Raw genomic sequence first — 7,006 nt, forward strand, 5'->3', positions numbered from 1 at the left:
AGTACTGCTGATGTAACTCAATAGAGTGCTTGCCTGTGATCCTAGTACTCTGAAGGTAGGGGTAAGGAGGATCAGGAGTTCAGGGTCATCCAGCCTACACTACAGGATCAAATAAGACCTTGTCTTCTAAACAAAAACACAGACACACAGACATAGACACACACACACACACACACACACACACACACAACCCACAAGGAAACAAAGCAAAAAAGGGCAACAGTACTAGTTGAAGTACTGACTGATATCAGGTCTTTAGTGTATAGCTAGCTGTCTGACCTTAGAAAATTTATTTTTAATACTTTAAGTTCACTACAAAATGAGTGAGAAGAGCCAGATGTGGTGGTGGTGCAAGCTTTTAATCCCATCACTTGTGAGGTTGAGACAGGAGGACTGCTGCAAGTTCTGGCCAGCCTGGGCTACACAGTGAGTTCCTGCTCAGCCTGGGCTACCTGTCTGAACCAACAACAACAAAAACCTATCCAAAGTACATAAGAACTTGGTTAAGTGAAAAAATAAGCAAGTATACACAATGTAATATGTATAAAATATTTAAAGGATACATTGTAATTACATATATATTTATGTACAGAGAAGGAGCAGGGTTTACAACTAGTATCTCTGGGGAGGAAGGTGGAATTGGATGATCGTCAAAAGGAGTAAAAGCAGCTTATGTTTGAATTTTTAAATTTATTTAATTTTTATTTTATGTGTATGAGTATATTGCCTGCATGTATGTACAATGCTGGCAGAGATCAGAGAGGGTGTCAGATCCCCTGGAACTGAAGTTACAGAAGGTTGTTAGCCACTGTGTGGGTACTGGGAACCAAAACCAGATCCTCTGAAAGAACAACCAGTGCTCTTAACCACTGAGCAATCTCTCCAGTCCCTTTACTGTTTGAATTTTTATGAGAATATGATCTTAGAAAATAAAATGGCCATGGTAGCACATAACTGTAACCCCAGCACTTGGGAGGTAGAAAAAAGAGGACAAGGAGTTCAAGGTCAGCTCTGGCTATATAGAGGATTTGAAGCCAGCCTGAATTGTATGAGACTGCTATCTCAAAAAGAAAACAACAACAAAAATACCTATCCACATGTGTGTGTCTGGGCATGTAGTTCAGTGGTAGGACATATGACTAACATGCATAAAGCCCTGAATTTGATCCCTAGGAATGAAAAAAAAAGTTAAAATACAAAGATAGTACATGATCTCTAATATTCTAAGATTCTTTCTAGGGAATTTTCAGATTTCAATTTTGATATTTTGTTACTTGAGTATACACAAAGTATCATCACAGACACAGCATCACTGACTAAAACTTGGAAGCTATTGCTGTCATCTAGATCAGTGGGTAGAGAGCTTTGCTTGATGCATATTAATATCATTCATGACAGCTGTTTCTCTCATTTTAGCCAAGAAGGAAGTTCTGTGGTCACTGGCATCCTAGTTTCTAGTTCATTGCTTAGCTCATTAAACTAGCACCAAAACTGCCAACATAGAGCCCCCTAACTATTCAGGTGTATTTAAGTATACCCAATTTCTCCCAAGTCAAGACATATTCAGAGAGTTGTTTTTCATACAAAGTTGAAACAGCAGACACAGGTAGATGCAAGAAAAAAAGTTTCTGGCTAGCAGCCATAAACACAATAACAGTAATACAAAGATGGGAGGTGATGGTATGAAATACAGGGTATTCTAATTGTTGAATCAAATTGTTTCCTGATTTGGTACTGCAGCCCCCAAAGGGCAGGTCCTCTCTATTGTGTATCCTGTACCAAAACCTTTTTAAAGAAAATTATGTGTAGGCCCTTGGAAGAAGCCGAAGAAGATGGCCTACTCTCTCAGGACCAACTTGAAGCTGAGGAAGAAGAGAGATCTCAGAGATCACGGCGGACCTCACTGGTCTCCTTGAGAAGAGAACCCCCCCCCCATGTGGGTACTGGAAAGGATGGATACCTCACTTGTTAGAGGATTTTGGAGATGGAGGTGCTTTTCCAGAAATCCATGTGGCCCAGTATCCACTGGATATGGGGCAAAAGAGAAAAATGTCAAATGCACTGGCCATTCAGGTGGCACCTGAAGGGAAAATTAAAATATGATGTAATTACTCAACAAGGGCAATCAAAAGACAAAGTCATTTATAGCAAGAATACTGACCTGGTTCCAAAGGAGGTTATGAATGCAGATGACCCGGACCTGCAAAGACCGGATGAAGAAACCACTAGAGAGATAAGAGAAAAGACAAGGGTAGCCTTAAGGAAATCTGCATCACAGAAGGTGGCTGCAGCCATGCCAGTTCGAGCAGCTGACAAGCTAGCCTCTGCTCAGTACATCCGATACACACCATCACAGCGAGGAGTGGCTTTCAACACTGGAGCCAAACAAAGGGTTATTCCAATGGTAGAAATGCAGAAAGATCCAATGGAGCCTCCAAGGTTCAAGATTAATAAGAAAATTCCCCTGGGACCACTGTCTCCTCCTGCACCTGTAATGCATTCTCCTAGTAAGAAGATGACTGCAAAGGAACAACAGGAATGGAAGATTCTTCCTTCTATTTCTAACTGGAAGAATGCAGAGTTACACAATTCCATTAGATAAATGGCTAGCTGCTGACAGAAGAGGACAAGAGGACTTCAGACAATACATGTAAACTTTGCCAAACTGGCTGAAGCTCTCTACATTGCCGATTGAAAGGCCTGGGAAGCTGTGGAAATGTATGCCCAAGTGGAGGAAAAGATGGCTCAAAAAGAAAAGGAGACACACAAAGAGAAGCTTAGAGAAATGGCCCCGAAAGCCAGAGAGAGGAGAGCTAGGATTAAAACCCATGTGGAAAACGAGGACGGAGAAGCACAGGAAAGAGATGAAATCCGGCACAAAAGGCAAAAAGAGACAGCATGACTGGAATTTCTCCAGGACAGCTCCCAATAAGAGGTCAAAACTGCAGAGAAATTAAAACCAATGTATTAGTGAAGTTATTGCTCTTGATGTGCCCAATCCTCGAACCTCTAATGAAGTCCAGTATGACCAAAGGCTCTTTGCCAGTTCAAGGGTATGGACAATGGATTTGCAGGTGGAGAAGATGAAATTTACAATGTTTATGATCAAGCTTGGAGAGGTGGTAAAGATATGGCCCAGAGTATTTATAGACCCAGTAAAAATCTGGACAAGGACGTGTAGGTGATGACCTGGAAGCCAGAATAAAGACCAACAGATTTGTTCCTGATAAGGAGTTTTCTGGTTCAGACTGTAGACAGAGAGGCAGAGAAGGACCAGTCCAGTTTGAGGAAGATCCTTTTGGTTTGGACAAGTTTTTGGAAGAAGCCAAACAACATGGCAACTCTAAAAGACTGTCAGATAGCAGTTGTCCCAAAGAACATGAGCGTGAAGGCAAGAAGAGGAGAAAGGAGTAGATACCTCTCCAGATGGAATGAACTTTTATTCACAACCCTAATGATGCAAGTCATTGGGAAACCCTTTGTAAATGACCAGGATAAAAACAAAATCTGGGTGCCAGATCTCAGCACTACTTTTTATTCTGGGAGATGGGAGGATTAAATATTCTCTTTTGAACTTTTTTTGTTTTTTTAAAGAATTGGTTATGGGTTATGGGAAAGGGTTTGTGCTTCTCCCTTAGAAAAAATGCTGCCCCCACACAAAGAATAAAGACTGCTTCCTTTTGTGTGACACTTGGTCTGAGGATAATATTTTGTATAAGAACTTATGAATAAAGTTGTCCCAACACATGAACAGGATAGTGTTCACATTGGAATTGTGCTATCAATTGTGCCCTATTGTCCTGTTTTACTTTGGATTAGAGAAGGGAAAGTCTTGCTTAGTGTGACTCTTTGTTTCAAATAAAAACATTTAGACAAAAAATAATGTGTAATCAGATGTGGTACTACATGCCTTTAATTCTAGCTCTCAAAAGGCAGAGGCAGATGGATCTCTGTGAAATCAAGGCTAGCCTGGTCTACATAATGAGTTCCAGACCAATTGGGGGTATAGGAAGACCCTTTCAAAAAAGAAAGAAAGAAAGAATGAATGAAAGAAAGAAAGAAAGAAAAGAAAGAAAAAAAGAAGGAAAGAAAGAAGGAAAGAAAGAAAGAAAGAAAAACAAAAATTATGTGTATGTGTATACATAGGCATGAGAGTGCCTATGGAGGCTAGAAGAAAGTGTCATATCCCCTGCAGATGGAGTCATAGACCATGGTGAAGAACCCAGTGTGGGTGCTAGGAACCCAAGGGCCCTCTGCAAGAGCAGCAAACACTTAACTACTGAGCCATCTCTCCAGCCCCTCCTTGCTAATTCTTTGGTTCTCTTTTCCTGGGTTTTAATCTCCTCTTTTGGTATATTTGCCATCAATTTTCAATCTGGAAGTCCTTCATTTTCTCCCACTGGGTTTTTCATGGCCACTGAGGATTTTTTAAGGTTTCTGGGTCATGTGGGGAGAACTTCAATCTGTTTTGTCCACTTCCCATTCCCCAAATACTTATTAAATTCCTTTGTGGTGGGAAGTTGGAATTCTTGTGATAGGAGAACTTGAGGTAAACAGGAGCCAAACCTTGCTATGCTGGCTATTCCTCTCCCTAAGCAGGCAGGAATTTGAAACCTGCTCTCTGTGCTATGTAGTACCTCACTGATGTTTCTTCTACATCTTCTGTACAATCAGGAAAAGCTCAGATCTGAGAGAACCCTAATAACTTGGGAAGGTGTGTATGTCAGAACAAGAGGAGAGGTGACCTTTTTCATACCATCACATCTTCCTGTTTGTATGCCTCAGCATGTAAAGTGTCATTTTAGGAAAGGAACTCTAGACACCAGTGACAGAAACAACTAATCACAAGCATACACTGAAATATTTAGTTGGTTTATATCTTTCCCTAGCATATGTTGGTACCTGGCACTAGATTGTTTTTTCAAAACCTTTTCTTAATGTCCAGGTAGATATACCCAGTTTGCAAACTTTGGTCTTATCTAGTTCTCTGAATAACTCTGTGTCCTCATTTCCACGTGCTTTTTAATGTCATGTGACCTCTCCAGATTCCAAAGGGGATTTCCCTTTCAAGTTCATTACTATTCTGTCTAGGAGGTTTGACAATTTCTCCCTGTGACTGATCTGTCCTTTGAGGAAGGGCACCCCCTTCTCTTTCTTCCTCAAATGCTTGCCAAAGATTCACAAATTTTGTCCAATACTGCAGAATTCTCAAAGCTTAGAGTAGAAACATTGGAGCAGCCCAGCACTTCTACTCCCATAATTCCAGCACTTGAGAGGCTGAGGCAGGAAGATTGCCACCAGCTCAAGGCCAATGTGGGCTACATAGTGAATCTAAAAGTCTACCTGGGCTACATAATGAATTTGAAGTCAGGGCAGCAAAGCAAGACTCTATCTCAAAAACAAAACAAAACAAACAAAACTCCCACTGATAATTAGAATAAGCTGAAGGAAACTTCTTTTTAAAATGTTTTTAATTATGTGTGTGTGTGTGTGTGTGTGTGTGTGTGTGTGTGTGTGTGTGTGTATAAGAGGCACTCCAGTAGGAAGGTCAGAGGACAACTTCACAGGAGTTGGTTCCCAGGGATCAAACTCAACCCACTGAACCGGGAAACCTTAGTTCAATAACTATCTTAAATCTTATTTGATTACAAGAGTTATATCTGGACAGTTGATTCACAGGGAAGTAAGTGCATTCAGGCCATTGCTGAGCCACCAGGAATTCCTTACATGGAGCTCTTTTTCAAAATGTTTTTATTTTTTATTTTATGTGTATGGGTGTTTTGCTTGCATGTGTGTAAATGCATCGTGTGTGCAGTGCCCACAGAGGCCAGAAGAGGACATTGAATCCAATGGAACTGGCATTACAGACAGTTGTTAATCACCATCTGGATGCTGGGAAGTATACCTGGGTCCTCTGCAGGAGAAACCAGTGCTCTTAACTGCTGAGCTATTTCTCCGGCTTTTTTAAATGAATGAAGTGGATATGGGAAAATCAGAGTCATAATAATTAGACTTCTTGGTCTGGGAAGCTTGTTCAGCATGGTGATGTGTGAGCTGCTATGCCTAGTGGTGAAATCATATTTGGCTTTACCTTCAAAGCTGATTGCCTTCAGGTTAACTTACAAATGGTTATCAAATCGGGTGGGGGGTGGTAATTAAATCATACAACACTACAAGCTGCCTCTAGAATCATTCTGAAATCGCCAAGGTGATATTTCTTCTAAGACCTCACTTAGAAATTTTGGAATTTGAAGGAATGTTTGTGGCCTTAGGGAATGTGCTAGCTGGTTACAAAGGTGATCCACTCATTCCAAAGATCTTCACAGAGATCTTGTTCTGTGTCTTGACTGGATCGACTTTAACACCCTAGCTCTAACAGTCCATTCCAGTTTTGCAAGGTATTACCTTGGAGGAAAAAAGATAAAGAGGACTTCTGATCTCCCTGTATTATTTCTTACAACATGGGAATAGAATATGAGTCTATAACGACCTTAAAAAAAGTCAGCTTAAAAAGAAGTTTCCAAAGGTCTAAAATGTAGCACTACGTTCAGATTACTGGGCTTTCTACCAAGACAGGGAATTTTATCTAATCAGTCTTTATAAAGCTACAGTAGCATTAATTTTAAGCCCTCTGGGCAGACTTCTAAACTCTTTTCAAGTACACACAAAATGTTATTCCTTCTGCCAGCTGACAGTTTATGTGGTGTTAGAACCAAGAGCTAGGATAAGAGCTTCCTTCCTTTCTTCCTTTTTAACATTATTTTGTTATCTCTACAGTTTCCTCATTCCAGTGCTCCACGTGAGTCATGAACCTCTCAATTAACTGAGAAATATATCATCTTGGATTATGGGGAAGGTTCAGGTGAAATAGATACTACATTTAAATACAATTATCACAAGTTCAAAGTCAACCTGGGAAACTTAGGGAGGAGACATCTATCTGTCTGTCTATGTATCTATCATCTATCATCTATCTATCTATCTATCTATCTATCTATCTATCTAT

The 7,006-nt window shown here is 40.4% G+C and overlaps 1 pseudogene; it reads left to right on the forward strand.

The window, feature by feature from the left end:
- The window catches only part of LOC103735643, a 4,174-nt pseudogene extending 443 nt beyond the window's left edge, over positions 1-3,731 (forward strand).
- The last annotated feature ends 3,275 nt before the right edge of the window (positions 3,732-7,006 follow it).

The sequence above is a fragment of the Nannospalax galili genome, unplaced genomic scaffold (genome assembly GCF_000622305.1).
Source record: "Nannospalax galili isolate Female #2095 unplaced genomic scaffold, S.galili_v1.0 scaffold56, whole genome shotgun sequence".
NCBI classification, from domain to species: domain Eukaryota; kingdom Metazoa; phylum Chordata; class Mammalia; order Rodentia; family Spalacidae; genus Nannospalax; species Nannospalax galili.